The sequence below is a fragment of the Marmota flaviventris genome, chromosome 11, assembly GCF_047511675.1.
Source record: "Marmota flaviventris isolate mMarFla1 chromosome 11, mMarFla1.hap1, whole genome shotgun sequence".
NCBI classification, from domain to species: Eukaryota; Metazoa; Chordata; class Mammalia; order Rodentia; family Sciuridae; genus Marmota; species Marmota flaviventris.
The window spans coordinates 32,566,071-32,583,145 of NC_092508.1; the positions used below are offsets into that span (position 1 = coordinate 32,566,071).

The following is a 17,075-nucleotide window of genomic DNA, read 5'->3' on the forward strand; positions in this document are numbered from 1 at the left end:
ATTATTTTGTGACACTAACATTTTATTGCATGTCTTACAACAAAAAGCACAATTTGTGGATTTTCACACTATGTGGCATTGAAAAACTTGTTGGCAAATAAGAAGATCCACCCATACTGATCACATAATTGGTACAGAAAAAAAATGTGTTTTTTAAGATTCAAGGTTTTTTTTCCCCCTTCTAGAATCACAGCTGCTTTACTTTTCAACATCTTGGCATAATATCTGTGTTTACAAAATCAGGATGTGGGTTAAAAAGGCTAAAAACATTTCCATCTAAAATGCCCTGTTTCCAACCAATTCTATCAATTTTTCCAGATTATTCCTGCCCATTGATTTATCATTGTGTTTATTCTCTATGCTTCAACCAGAATCTGTGAATTGTAAGAAGGAACTTCTAGAATCAGTTATACCTTATTTTGGTGTTCTTTCAAAATATCCAGCTTAGTACCATACCTATTTCTAATAGGTTCACGTTAGCTAAATTATGTTACATAATACTATGGCAAAATTTTAAAAACATAGGCCTTAAAATTAAACAGACGTAAGTGGAAATCCTACATTTATAAATTATTTGAAATACTAAATTCTTTATTTGCTTATTTTGTTGTATTTATTTATTCATTCATTCATTTATTTTTGCAGTACTGGGGATTGAATCCTGGGGCACTTTACCACTGAGCTACAACCCAGCCTCTTTATTTTAAGACAGGCTAGCCTCAAACTTGTGACTTCCCTGTCTTAAGATTCCCAAACAGGGCTGGAATTGCTCATTGCATGCGCAGGGCACTGGGTTCGATCCTCAGCACCACATTAAAAAACAAAAAACAACAACAACAACAAAAAGATTCCCAAATAACCAGGAATACAGGCATACACCACTACATGCAACTGAAATATTAAATACTAAGTCTTTATGAAAAAGTTGAGAGTGGTTGCATGAAAATCCAAGGGAAATCAGGAGGAAAGAGAAAGGGACCAGGTAGGGGTTGAGAGGAGGGAAAGGGGAGACACTGGGTAATGATATTGGACAAAATATACTGTCACTTTGCATGCATGTATGAGTATGTAACAATGAATCCCACCGTTATGTATAATTCACCAATAAACAATATAAAAAAACAAACTTTATTCAAAAGAGAATTATTACTAATTATCCCTTAAAAAGAGAACAGAATTCTTAAAAAAAAAAAAAAAAGGGTACTTCCTAAATGTTTTGATTCTAGAAAAACTGAAGTTTACATATAAGGTAGTTGTGCCCAATGATGAAAGATTTTATTAAAAGTACTGAATCCATTCTATTCTTGTGGCCACATCTATCCATGTTCTTCGGTATTAACAGAGATTTCTTCATTCTACTTAGTTTAAGCTGGGTTGCCCAATAAAAATTTTAGAACCTAGTTGTTTTGACCATACACACAAACACAAATGACATAAGAGTAATTTTATTTCTAATAATACTTTTACTTACTGATGATTCTTTTTTACTAATACTTTTATTTAATAATTTACTTTTTTTTTTTTACTAATAATGCTTTTTTACTTTACTCATAATACTTTTAATAATACTGTTTTCACTTGGTAACTTCATCCACTGCTCTTTTCAGTGGTTCAGCCATGCTAAATATCTACTTCCCCACCTATCAATTATATTTTTACCAGTCAGCATCCCAAAAGACTGAAACCTAGCAGAAATAAACACAGACAGCACGCCTCTTTAACTAGATAATCTGCTTACATTATTTAGTTTAGCCCCTTAAACTACCTTGTAAGGCCATCTGGCTAAGGTTCACCTTGAGATTAACCTAAGACATAAAAGAAAATGTTCCATTCTAGGACACCATAACACAGCTGTTCCCCTAGATGTAACTATTGAATTCACTATAACAACTAGACTCAAGAACACAACACCATCACTTCTCTTATAAAAACAGAGAAAACACAAATGAAGCTTTTTCTAAGGTACTTTAAAAGCTTACTAAAATAATCCAAATAGAGTCCTGGAGCAAGTCTGAGTTGTTATAATTTTATTCTGTTTTTAATCCTTTTTAAAAAACACTTAACTCCATTTTAAATCACTTGTATAATACAAATAGGTTTTTGATTAGCCTTTTTATTATAGAAATGAAAGATAATGTTTAAAAACAATAATAAATGAGAAGTGAATAAAGTAGAATGTGGAAGTTATCTGTGATCCACTACCCCTTTCCACCCACTAGAAACTCAGTAGTATCACACTACACATTTTTCTGGAATATAAATGTATGTATGTATACAATCAACTACAATTCCCTAAAAAACACGTGGCAGGTAAGCTTTTCATTCTTCAAGCCTTTGCCCCTTTCATCTTCACAGCTGGAGTTATGTGCACATGCACAGTATGTATATGTATGTGTTAATGAATAATACCAACAAATTTGCTATCAACATAATATTTTTACAGTACAAAAGTTCATCGTGTCAACTTATTTTTTATTAATTTTCTAAAAACCATATGTGAATAATTATTTTAATTTTCATGTTTATTTGCCTAAAATAATTTCCTTCCGTTCAACTGCTTTTTATTTGAAGTTTGCAATAAAGACCCAGTATGGTTTTGTTTTTGTTCTTGTTCTTTTTTTGCATCAAATTTTTTCAGTAGATCCTCTATCATCAAAAGTTTTCCTGCCAAAATAGTGGTACCTGCCTGTAGTCCTAGTAACTCAGAAGACTGAGGTAGGAAGATTGCAAATTTGAGGAAAGCCTCAGCAACTTGGTGACCCCTGTCTAAAAATAGAAAATAAAAAATAAAAAAGGGATGAAGGTATAACTAAGTGGTAGACTGTCCCTGGGTTCAATCCCTAGAACTACACACACACAAAGACTTTTCCTTTGTAACAAATACTGTCATGCCCAATTTTATCAGAGTAAATTGTACAAATACAAATTATATAAAGACTATGTATCCTTCCATCAAACTTTAGTCAATAATAAATGCTGCCATTATACATTTTTTACAGATGTTTTTATTTGTAATATGTCAATACAAAGGTACATCTGAGTGGGTAACTAAATTTTTTTGTTGTTGTTGTTGGATTCATATTAATTATGAGAATAGTGAGTTTTACTGTGGCACACAGAATCCAAAAGTTAAGTTTTTTATCACATCTGAATAGGTAAATCTAATAGCTTCTACTGAATTCTTTCTTTCTTTCTTTTTTTAATGAATACAATGCCTTTATTTTTAGTTTTTTATTTTTATGTGGCACTGAGGATCAAACCCTATGCCTCACACATGCCAGGCAAGTGCTCTACCCCTGAGCCACAACCCCAGCCCCTGATTTCTTAATTGATTGCAGTAAGCAAAATTCTTAAATCCCAAGATTTTGTGTCCTCATCCCCAGGACTATGAATTTGATGCACAATCACACCCATCATTGTGTCATATGCGAAAAGAGATTTTGCAGAGATAAAGTTACTAATGAGTAAATGAGGAATTTAAAAAAAGGAAGTTTACCCAGGTGGGCCTAATCTAATCACTCTGGGCCTGTTGCAGAAGAGCAAATCAGAAAGAGACAGGATTGCTTGCTTTGAAAAATGAGAGGATCATGTGGAAAAGGGCTCAAAGTAGTCTCAAAGAGCTGAGAATAAATATTAGCTAACAACCAGCAAGAACAAAGGCATCTCCAGGCGAGGTGGCACATGTGTGTAATCCCAGCAACTCAAGAGGCAGAGGCAGGAGGATCTTGAGTTCAAAGCCAACCTCAGCAGTTTAGTGAGGCACTTAGCAACTCAGCAAGACCCTGTCTCTAAACAAAAAATAAAAAGGGCTGGGGATAGTATGGCTAAGTGGTTAAGCACCCCGGGTTCAATCAATGGTATCAAAAATTTAAAAAAGAACACAGGCATCTCAGTTCTACAACCTCATGGATCTGGATTCTGCCAACAACATGAATGAGTTTATGGAAAAACATTCTTCCCAAAAGTCTCTGGCCAAGAATTCAACCCAGCTAATACTTGATTTTGACCTGTGAAACCCTGGAGAAAATAACTGGAGACCCCTTCCTGCCTTCACTTCTACCTTTAGAACTGCGAATTAATAAATGTGCTTTATATTAAGCTGCTAAATTTGTGGTTAATTCACTGATTCATGGAGAAATTCATAAGCAATTCCTGCAGACTCATGTCTTATAAGTGAGTCAGGATTAATATTATAAGGCAAATGAGGCACTCATCCTGGGAACAAATTTACTAAATAAATAATTTGAGATTAATTATCCATAATGAACAAACTATCAAAAATTTAAAGACAGGATTCAATCCTACATTTGCATGACTCACCTTACTTAATCTTGACCCTGTCAGATCTTAGCTAAACATTTGGTAATTTCTTACACATTTTTGAAAAATTTTGTATTTAAAAATACTTCAATGAAATACTACTTATTTCAATTGCTGAGCTCTTTGGTATCTTCTTATAGTTTGTATCCAGAGTAAGTGCTTTACTTGCCTGACCCTAGACCTGATGCCAATTTGGGGGCTAACTGATCTTCCACAAAACGCCATTAGCCACACAAATCACTAAATAGTTCAAGGACCTTCCAGACTGCTCTATAATGCTGCCAAGTCAATCCTTTCAAACATTTTTGTTTTGTCTAATATAATGCCACTGCCAGTGCCAAGGACAGTGAAAAGAATACAGTCAAAACTTTGGAATCAAAATATTCTTTGGGTCAAAACATACAATTTCAAAAAGATAATTAATTAAATGTACTCAAATTATCAGAGTTAATGACATCTTTAAAGAAAGATCATGGGATAATTAGTCATTATTTGTGAAAACGAATAGGAAACATATAAATAAACTGAAATGTATTATCTGCATATAAAAATAGTTTTCTGGATTGCACTGATAGAACCTGTGGTTCAACATGCTTTTGTTTTTTTAAAATAATGATGAGTTCACACAGTGCTGTCCACATATTTCCACCTAGTAGCTCTTGAATCAGTGCATGTTTTCACAATATTTAACAGGGATAAAGGAGTCATATGTGGCTTCTGAACAAACTTCTGGTGTACAAAAACATTAAAGCATCATGGCACACACTTGCAATCCCAGCTATTTTGGGACGTAAAGGCAGGAACAATAGTAAATTCAAGGTCAGTCTTGGCAATTTGGTAAGACCCTGTCTCAAAATAAAAAAGCACTGGAAATGTGGCTCAGTGGCACCCATTGGGTTCAATTCCCAGTTCTGAAAAAAAAACAGGTGGGGGATACTCAATATCCAATGTCAATGTCATATGAATTTAATAATCCAACAAAGTATCTAATATATAATGTACATAATAGCTTAGGGAATATTAGAAGAAACAACAAATGAAATAATGTTAGCTAGTAATGAAAAATATTTTTTCAATAAAAGCCAGTAAAATTGTACTGAAATGTAGCCCAATAAAGAATTTATCCACAGCCGGATGTGGTGGCGCATGCCTGTAATCCCGGTGGCTCAGGAGGGTAAGGCAGGAGAATCTCAAGTTCAGAGCCAGCCTCAGCAACTTAGTGAGACCCTGCCTCTAAATAAAATATAAAAAAGAGCTGGGGGTGTGGCTTAGTGGTTGAGCACCCCTGGGTTTAATCTGTGGTACCAAAAAAAAAAAAAAAAAGAATTACCCACAGTTAAGTGATATATAGCAGAGCATTCTCAGCACAAGTGCTGCTGTATAGTTTGGATGCTGAATGTGCCCCCAAAGGCCCATGTCTTAAAGGCTTGCCACCAGGGTGATATTCTTGGGAGGTGGGGACTAGTAGAAGGTCTTTAGATTACTGAGGATGTACTCTTGAAGGGATATTCTGGGATTCTGACCACCTCCTAATTCTCTTGCTTTCTAACCATGAGGTGAGTAGTTCTGCTCTGCCAAGTGCTCCCACCATGATGTGGTCTTACCAATATCCAAAACCAACAGGGTCAATCACATACTGCAATCTTCAAAACTTTGAGACAAACTTTTTATAAGTTACTTCTCTTAGGTATCTTGTTTTAGTGATAGAACACTATCACAAGTACACACTCAGAATCCAAAAGTTCAGTTTTTGATCACATTCAAATCACAATTAACTCAATATTTCTAGTACCAATCAGAAAATGAGGTAAAATAGCTCACTTTTAATGTTCACTGTGCACTATTTGTAACAGCAAAGGAACATCTAACAATACCATATAGCAACAAAAAGGTTGAAGAAGTACACCTATTAACATGGAAATTGTCTCCAACATTTTAAGTGGAAGGAGTAAGTTATAAAAAAAATGAATGTAAAAAGACTATTTCAAATGCTTCATTAATCTGAAGCTAAAAATATAATTTTGTGCACAGTAAATGAATAAGAGGCTCTGAGGTCTGAAAGGCCCAGGTCTGTACACTAGTTCCACCACTTAAAAGCTATGTGACCACTAACAAATTAACCTCTACATTAAAATGGTGATAATATCCACACAAAAGAGCAAGGCAAGAATTAAGTTAATGCAAAGCACTTAGCATTGTAGTTGTAATCCAGAAGGTATTCCACAAATGTCAACCATAGTTTCACTATATTTTATATTATTCACAGACTTCTGAATAAATCTCTAAAACTAAAACTTGGAGAGGAAGAAATGCCTGCAGTTCTGGCTAATATGAACTAAATAAACACACTATCTCTAGAACTGATTATCACTAGAAACTACACAGAATATATAGAAGTTTGCTGGAGATTCAAAAAAATAAATAATAGCAAGTAAACTGGGGAACAAAATAAAAACTTGAAGAACTGATATGGAAGTGATTCTCTAAGCTTTTCCCTTCCCATATGTCCAGACGAGATTCAAGGGCAGCCCGCATCTTGGAACTAAAAGGAGAAGTGGATGGGAAAAGGCCTAGGAGAATCTTTCTTCCTGGCTAAGCGACTGGGAGAGGGGCCCCTCTGCAGGATGGAGGATGCAGGGGGAATCCCAGTTCTCTTTTGTATTTCTTGCCCTGGCCCAAGGCAAGTACCAGTCACAAAACTACATTCCTGTAGCAATAACCACAGTGACATATAAACTCTTTCTGTATAGAACAGTCAGTAAAAGAAAACTCCCTGTGATTAGAAGAGTGCAGGAAAAAACAAGGTTATTTCTTCCTCTTCTTGCTGTCACCATTCTGGCCTAGAGACAGACCAAGTTGTAGGAAGTGAGTGATAGTGCAGAAAGGTTTAAAATCCTTAGTAAGAGAATGGCTCCAGGGAGACAGAATGTGAAGATAAACCATGGAGAAGGAGGAGCTGGAGGAAAAGGAGCCCTCACTTCGAAAACTAAACTGACACTAAAACCACAACCCACAGAAGATAGCATGATGCTATATAGTTTGAATTCTACCAGGTTGACCTACATTTTAAAAGAAAAAAAAAAATCAACATTTTCCAGGTGTCTCTGATAGGACTCTTTAGAGGAGTATAATAGTCAAAATATCCAAAAATGCAAGAGACACCAAATCTAAGATGACCCAGATTTTGGAATTATCAAAAACCTTAAAGCAGCTATTATATTCAAGATCCCTGGAGTAAAGGCAAATACATATGAAATTAATGAAAAGAAAACTTTTCACACAGAAATTATTAAAAAATATATATGGAAAATTTAGAGCTGAAAAAATAGTAACTAAAATAACAATCACTGTCCATTAGGTGTTTAGCTCAGTGGCAGAGCACTTGCTTAGTATAGAAGGCCCTGGGTTTGATTCTCAACCCTAAGGAAAAGAGGGGAGGGGACAAGTAAGGGAAAAAATAAAATAAACATCACTGTGTAGGCTGAACAACAAAATGAACATGACAGAACACAGACTTAGTAAACTTAAAAATAGATCAACAGAAATTACCCAATCTGAACAAGAGTAGAAAAATAATAGAAAAAAAAAATGAAAAAAGCCTCAAGTTGCTGTGAGAGAATACCAAACGGTTCCTATCACTGGAGTCACATAAGTACAAGAGGGAAAATAGTACAGGAGATAAAAATTAATAAAATAATGACTGAAAACTTGCCAAATTTCATGAAAAACATAAATTTACAGATTTGAGATGCTCAGTGAACCCAAAGAATTTAAATTTATGCCTACAAATAATCACATTGCTAAATATCAAAACTAAAGTAAAAAGTATTCTTCCAAGTAGCTAGAGAAAAATAACCTATAAGAGAACAACGATTCTCATGATTACAGATTTTTCATCAGAAATCACAGACGCCAGAGGACAACAAATCACACTTTTAAAGAATGTGAGATTTGGGGCTGAGATTGTAGCTCAGTGGTAGAGCACTTGCCTGGCATGTGTGAGGCCCTGGGTTCGATTCTCACCACCATGTATAAATAAATAAATAAATAAAAATAAAGGTTCATCCACAACTAAAAAATATATATTAAAAATAAATAAATAGGGCTGGGGATGTGGCTCAAGCGGTAGCGCGCTCGCCTGGCATGCATGCAGCCTGGGTTCGATCCTCAGCACCACATACAAACAAAGATGTTGTGTCCGCCAAAAACTAAAAAAAATAAATAAATATTTAAAAAATAAATAAATAAATAGGGGCCAGGGTTGTGGCTCAGTGGCAGAGCGCTTGTCTAGCATGCATGAGGCACTGGGTTCAATCCCCGACACCACATAAAAACAAATAAAGCGTTATTTAAAATAAATAAATAAATAAGGGCTGGAATTGTAGCTCAGTGGTAGTGTGCTTATCCAACATGCAGGTGGCACTGGGTTTGATTCTCAGCACCACATATAAATGAATAAATAAAAAATAAAGGTCAATCAACAACTTAAAAAATGTTTTAAAATAAATAAATAAATAAAAAGAAAGGTCTGCCAACAACTAAAACAATATTTTTAAAAAAGAATGTGAGATTTGAGATTTCTATATTCACTGAAAATAAGTCTATCAGGAAGATGTTTCTGGATTAAAGAAAATAGAATTTATTCAAGAGCAAAAAATTGTCTCAAACAAATGTTAAAATGTGGGTCTTCAGAAAATAGTAAAATGATACCAGAGGGAAACTAGAATTAAAGGAATAAAACAGAGCTAATGAAATAATAAATACATGAATATGTAAAAGATTATTTTTCTCTCCTTAAATCCGTTAAAATAATTATTGAAAGGAAAACTGTAATGCAAGGCTCAGGAGACTAAGGCAGGAAGATAGCAAGTTCAAAGCCAGTCTCAGCAACTTACCAAGGCCCTGACCAACTCAGCAAGACTTTGTCTCTTTAAAATAAAAAAAAAAAATTTTAAAAAGACTGGGGATGTGGCTCAGTGATTAAGTGCCCCTGGGTTCAATCCCTAGTATCAAAACAAAAAAATTATAATGCTAATGTGGTTTTCAATGTATAAAGATGTAATATACAGTACGACTACAACATAAATGAAAGAGGCTAAAGAGACATATAACTCTAAGATTTCCACATTTCACCTGAAGTGTTAAACATTAATTTTAAAGAGAATATTAAAAGTTAGAAATGTATACTGTAATACCCATAACAACCACCAACAAAAAAATCTATACAAAAAGATACAGCCAAAATAATCAATACATATGCCAATAATCCCAATGGCTTGGGAAGCTATGGCAGAAGGATTGCAAGTTCAAAGCAAGCCTCAGCAACTTAGTGAGACGCTCAGCAATTCAGCGAGATCCTGTCTCAAACAAAATAAAAATAAAAAGGGCTGAGGATGTGGCTCAGTACCTGGGTTCAACCAGAAGGAAGGAAGGGAGGGAGGGAGGGAGGGAGGAAGGAAGATCAGTACATATATTAAAACGAATTACTAAAAAACAGTCAAGCAGCCAGGCCCAGCGGTGCACGCCTGTGATCCCAGCAGCTTGGGAGGCTGACACAGGAGGATAGTGAGTTCAAAGCCAGCCTCAGCAATGGTGAGGCGCTAAGCAACTCAGTGAGACCCTGTCTCTAAATAAAATACAAAATAGGCCTGGAGAGGTGGCTCAGTGGTCAAGTGCCACTGAGTTCAATTCCTGGTACCAAAAAAAAAAAAAAAAAAAAAAAAAATAGTGAAGCAATTCAAAAAAGGTAGAAAAGAGAAGAAACTAGAACAAAAGAAGAAATGGAAAAATTTTTTTAAAAAAAGCAAACCTGTATCCAAACATACCAATAATTCACTAAATGTAAATCGTCTAACATAGCTTAATTAAAGAGATAATCAAGACTAAGTGTTGAGGCTATATATAGCTCAGTGGCAGAGCACTTGCCTAGCATGTATTAGGCACAGGGTTCGATCCTTAGTACCACATAAAAATAAATAAAGGTATTCTGTCCATCTACAACTACAAAAAATATTTTAAAAAACATAAGACCCAGATAGCTACATGCTGTCTACAAGACAGCCCTTTAAATACAATATAGAAAGGATGGAACTATAAATACTATTATCAAAGTACACTTAGAACAGGAAAACTACCGGGGCTGGGGTTATGGCTCAGCAGTAGAGCACTCGCTTCACATGTGTAAGGCCCTGGGTTCGATCCTCGGCACAAGGGAGGGAGGGAGGGAGGGAAGGAAGGAAGGAAGGAAGTTATTTAAAAAAAAAAAAAAACAAGTAAAATTACCAGTGATAGAAAGAATGACATAGTAAAAAGTTTAATTCACCAAAAAAGATACAATACTAAATGTTAATACACATTTTTTAAAAAAACTTGTAAATAGAAGAAACAAAACCTAACAGAACTGAAAGAAACAAAAAAATCAACGAATTTATTTCAAGAATTCAATTACTTCTCTCTTAGTAATTGGTAAAATACACAGAAAATCAGCAAAGATATATAAGACCTAAATACCACTATTAATTTGGCTTAGAATACTCCACTCAAAAATTTCAGAATACCCAAGGGCACATGAAACATCTGTTGAAGTGTATCACATCCTGGTATACAAAACAAACCTTAACAAATTTATAAGAAAAGAGATCATATATATATATTCTCTGAAATGGAATCCAATTAATAAATGAGCTATCTGGAAAGCCACCAAATATTGAGAAATTGAACAAGACCCTTCTACATAATCTGTGGGTCAAAGCAGCAGCTTCAAAGGAAACTAGACAATATTTTGAAGTAAATTAAAACTAAACTACAGCATATCAAGTTTTGGGATACATCTAAAAGCTGCCTAGCAAATTATGTATACCATTACATGCCATTATTAGATAAGAAGGTCTCTAGAGACCCTGCCCTGCGCCTATTAGAAGAAAAATTACGTCCAAATCTCCATCATGTCCGTTTAGGAACTGAATTCCTCAACTACACTCCCGAAGTGCAAGAAGTAAAATCAAGAATCAATAAATGGGCCGGGCGCAATGGTGCACGCCTGTAATCCCAGCAGCTTAAGAGGACAGTGAGTTCAAAGCCAGCCTCAGCAACGGCGAGGTGTTAATAAACAAGTCAGTGAGACCCTGTCTCTAAATAAAATCAAAATAGGTATGGGCATGTGGCTCGGTAGCCAAGTGTCTCTGAGTTCAATCCCTGGGACAAAAAAAAAGAAAAAGAAAATCAATAAATAGGATGGTATCAAACTGAAAAGCTTCTTCTTCACAGCAAAGGAAATAATGAAGAACATAAAGAGACAGCCTACAGAATGAGAAAAAATATTTGTCACCTGCACCTCAGATAGAGCATAACACCAGAAAAACAAGCAACCCAATCAATAAATGGGCAAAAGAACTAAACAGGGACTTCTCACAGGAGAAGAATTATGATCCGTCAAGCAATATATTAAAAAAAGGTTCAACACCACTAACAATCAGAGAAATGCAAATTAAAACTTCCTTGAGATTTCATCTCACTCCAGTCAGAATGGCAATTATCAAGAATACAAGTAACAATAAATGTTGGCAAGGATGTGGGGGAGAAAGTACACTCATACATCACTAGTGGGGACTGCAAATTGGTACAACCACTCTAAAAAGCAGAATGGAGATTCCTTAGAAAACTTGGACTGGAACCACCATTTGACCCAGCTATCCCACACCTTGATCTATACCCAAGAACTACAGAGATGCAGCCACCTCAATGTTCATAGCAGCTCAATTCACAATAGCTAAACTGTGGAAACAGCCTAGATGCCCTTCAATAGATGAATGGATAAAGAAATTGTGATATATACATACACAATGGAATATCACTCAGCCTTACAGAATAATAAAATTATGGCGTTTACAGGTAAATGGACAGAGCTGGAGAATATCGAACTAAGTGAAATAAGCCAATCCCCCCAAAACCAAAGGCTCAATGTTTGCTGATCCATAAAGGGGTTGGGGGAGAAGCCAAGGGAAGACTAAAGGATTTTGGATTGAGCAGAGGAGTTGCAGGAGGAGATGGTGGATTGAGATGGACAATTATTACCCCTATGTATGGGTATGACTACACAAATGGTATGACTCTACATCATGTACAACCAGAGAAATGAAACACTGTGCTCCATTTGTGTAAAAAATAAGATAAAATTAATTAAATTTAAAAAAGAAAACTTGGAATGGAACCACTATTTGACCCAGTTATCCCACTTCTCAGCATATACCCAAAGGATTTAAAATGAGCATTCTATAATGACAATGGCCACATCAATGTTTATAGCAGCTCAATTGACAATAGCTAAGCCATAGAACCAACTTAGGTGCCTTTCAATAGATGAATGAATAAAGAAAACGTGGTATATGTATACACACAAGGGGATATTTTCCAGCCATAAAGAAGGCATTTGCTGATAAATGGATGGAACTGGAGACTTTCATGCTAAATGAAACAAACCAATCCCAAAAAACCAAAGGCCAGAGCTAGAGTTGTAGCACATTGGTAGGGCACTTGCCTTGCATGTGTGAGACACTGGGTTCAATTTTCAGCACCGCATATAAATAAATTAATAAAATAAAGGTCCAGCAATAACTAAAAAAATATTCTTTTTACAAAAACAAAAAAATGGGGCTGAGGTTGTGGCTCAGAGGTAGAGCACTCACCTAGTATGTGTGAGGCACTGAGTTCAATCCTCAGTACCACATAAAATAAAATAAAGATATTGTGTCTCCACCTAAAACTAAAAAATAAATGTTTAAAAAATTCTTTTAAAAAAATTAAAAAAAAAAAAAAGCCCAAAGGCCATATCTCTCTGTTATGCAGTTGCTAATCCACAATAAGGGGGATGGAGGGAAGAATAGAACTTCACTGGATTAGATAAAGGGGGATAAAGGGAAGGGAGAGGAGATGGAAAAGATAGAAGAATGTTCATATATGAATGTTAACTTCACATCACGTACAGCCACAAAAATGGGAAGTTATGCTCCATGTATGTATAATATGTCAAAAATACACATCTACTGTCATGTATATCTAAAAAAAATAAAAAATTTTAAAAACACTTAAAAAATAAAAAAGATCTCAAATTAATAATTTAAACTTCCATCTGATAAGCTAGGGGGAAAAAAAAAACTTGGGGCTGGGATTGTGGCTCAGTGGTAGAGCGCTCGCCCAGCACAGGAGGGACCCGGGTTCAACCCTCAGCACCACATAAAAATAAAAAAATAAATATTTAAAAAATAAATATTTAAAAACAATTCACAATAGCAAGACTGTGGAACCAACCTAGATGCCCTTCAATGGATGAATGGATAAAAAAAATGTGGCATTTATACACAATGGAGTATTACTCTGCATTAAAAAATGACAAAATCATAGAATTTACAGGGAAATGGATGGCATTAGAGCAGATTATGCTAAGTGAAGCTAGCCAATCCCTAAAAAACAAATGCCAAATGTCTTCTTTGATATAAGGAGAGTAACTAAGAACAGAGTAGGGTCGAAGAGCATGAGAAGAAGATTAACATTAAACAGGGATGAGAGGTGGGAGGGAAAGGGAGAGAGAAGGGAAAATGCATGGAAATGGAAGGAGACCCTCAGAGTTATACAAAAGTACATACAAGAGGAAGTGAGGGGAAGGGGAAAAATAATACAAGGGGGACAAACGAATGTCAGTAGAGGGGGCAGAGAGAGAAGAGGGGAGGGGAGGGGAGGGGTGGGGGGATAGTAGAGGATAGGAAAGGCAGCAGAATACAACAGACACTAGTATGGCAATATGTAAATCAATGGATGTGTAACTGATGTGATTCTGCAATCTGTATATGGGGTAAAAATGGGAGCTCATAACCCACTTGAATCAAATTGTGAAATATGATATATCAAGTACTATGTAATGTTTTGAACAGCCAACAATAAAAAATTAAAAAAAAAAAAACTTGGGGCTGGGATTGTGGCTCAGTGGTAGAGCGCTCGCCCAGCACAGGAGGGACCCGGGTTCAACCCTCAGCACCACATAAAAATAAAAAAATAAATATTTAAAAAAAAAAAAAACCTAGAGCCAAGTCAAGTAAGAGGAAGAATATAATAAAATCAGGAGCAGAAATTCATGAAATGACAAAATATTAAAGACACTGATGAAACCAAAAGCTGGTTCTTTGACAAATTCTATAAAAATGATAAACTTACAGCAAGACTAACCATGAAAAATAAAAACAAATTTCTACAAGAATAAAGGAAGAAATGGAGATACCATTACAAACTCCACAGATTTAATTAAAAGAATAATGAAACATCACAACATCATGTACATAAGTGGACCAATTCCTTGAAAGACCAAATGTACCAAAGTTCAATTCTCAAAAAATTAATCTAGGGCTGGAGTTGTGGCTCAGTGGTAGAGCGCTTGCCTAGTATGAGGCACTGGGTTCGATTCTCAACATCACATTAAAAAATAAACAAATAAATGTATTAAAAATGGATAATCAAAATAATCCTGTATCTATTAAACTGATTTGATATCTTAAATCTAGCAAAGAAAATTCCAGGCCAAGATGATTTCACTAGGGAAATTCCAACTTAATTAAAATTAAGAAAGAGATAATATCAATGCCAAAGAATCTCTTCTAGAAAACAGATAAGGACAAGGATACTTTTCAACTCATTTTATGAAGCCAGGATTACTCTGACACCTAAACCAAAGACATTACAAGAACAGAACATTATAATCCAATATCCCTCAGGAACATAGGTGTAAAAATCCTTAACAAAATATTGGCAAAAAGTCACTTTGAGAAAATCGTAGTTTGTTTGTTTGTTTGTTTTGTGGGGGGGTAACTGGGGATTGAACCCAGGTGTGCTCTGCTACTAAAGTAAATTCCCCAGCCTCTTTTTATTTTGAGACAAGGTCTCACTAAGTTGCATAGGGCCTTGTTAAATTGCTGAGGCTGGCGTCAAACTTGCAATCTTCCTGCCTCAGCCTCCCAAGACACTGGGATTATAGGTGTATAACATCATACCTGGCTGGTAGTTTCTTTTAAACATACACTTATCATATGATCCAACAACCCCCACTCCTAGATGTTTAACAAAATAAAAACTATGTTCACCAAAAAAAGAACCCCAAACTACATACAAACGCTTACAGCAGCTTCATTCATAATAGCTCCAAAATGCAAATTCCCAAATATCCTTCAACTGGCAAGTGCATAAACAAAGTGTGTACATCCATATAATGAAATACAACTGAAAATAAAAAGAAATTAACTACTGATATATGCAACAACTATGTATTGCTACATGAATGAAGTTAGACTCAAAAGGTTAGGTATTCTACAACTCATTTCCATGACATTCTGAAAAAAAAAATAAAAGCTAATCAATTTATATGACCTAGATATGAAGGAGAATGACTTCAAAATGTATGAGAAAAACCTTAGAAGTGATCAACATATTCTATATCTTGACTATAGTTATATTTACACAATTGTATTCTTTTGTCAAAATTCACATATCAAAAAGGATGAATTTTAACACATACAAATACAGTTAGCAAGTAGATGTATAGACAACATCCAATGGTACCCAAGACCTCCAAACCAATAGGAAATGGACAAAAGTCACTGTCTCTCAACACCACTCTGCCATTTCTCCTCCTACCATATTCTCTCATAGAAAGTCATCCATTCGTTCAATGAAACTTTTACCCAGTCTCAATTAAAGATTGCAAGTTCTCCCTTCCTGAATTGAGAGAAGACAGAAACAGATTAATTATAAAAGACACCATAGATCTTGCTCTTGCTGCCTGCTGGTGTTGGAGGACCCTCCCTGCTTCAGATTTACCAATAGCATGTATCAATAAAAGTTAGCCAAACTGCAGATAGGGGCAAGGGTACAGCTCGAAGAGAGGTGGTATACAGAACGGCTACCGCTGATGACAAAAAGCTTCAGAGTTCTTTCTCTGAAAAAAAAAACTGACTGTGAATAATACAGCTTGTATTAAAGAGTTGAACATGATTAAAGATGATGGGACAGTTATTCATTTCAACAATCCCAAAGTCCAACATCCCTGTCTGCTAATACCTTCACAATTACTGGTCATGCAGAAGCCAAACCAATCACAGAAGTGTTTCCTGGAATATTAAGTCAGCTTGGTGCTGACAGCTTAACAAGCCTTACGAAATTAGCTGAACAGTTCCTATGGCAAGTGTTGACAGTAAAGCACAAGAACCAGAAGACATTAATGAATAGGATGACAATGTTCCAGATCTTATAAAAAATTTTGATGAAGCATCAAAGAATAAAGCTAGGGCTGGAATTGTGGCTCAGTGACAGAGTGCTTGCCTCGAACATATGAGGGACTGGGTTTGATCCTCAGTACCACATAAAAATAAATAAACAAAATAAAGGTATTGTGTCCATCTACAACAATAACAAAAAAAAAAGAATAAAGCTAATTATTTTGAATTTTGAATCTGGCTTGGGCTAAATCTAGCTATATGGTTCCAAATTTTAGACACATAGAACATCACCTGTTACTAGTTCAGTAATATAAATATTTTGTATATTAATAATGCTGCTTGCTCAGCATTTTTCAGTCATTTGATTTTGCACTTCTTCCCAGGATCTTTTCTTTTGGTCAAAATATGAAGTATTGGTGCAGTATAAGGGTGTTTTTTAAGTATTTTTTGGTGGGGAGGACCAGGGATTGAAATCAGGGGCACTCGACCACTGAGTCA

At 35.4% G+C, this 17,075-nt stretch overlaps 1 protein-coding gene and 1 pseudogene across 2 annotated transcripts in view; one reads left to right on the forward strand and one right to left on the reverse strand.

Moving 5' to 3' along the window:
* The window catches only part of Fam117b (family with sequence similarity 117 member B), a 91,284-nt gene that overhangs the window by 63,166 nt on the left and 11,043 nt on the right, over positions 1-17,075 (reverse strand). The gene's annotated exons all lie outside the window — the stretch shown is intronic.
* Positions 16,187-16,668, forward strand: LOC114097843 (transcription factor BTF3 homolog 4-like; annotated as a pseudogene).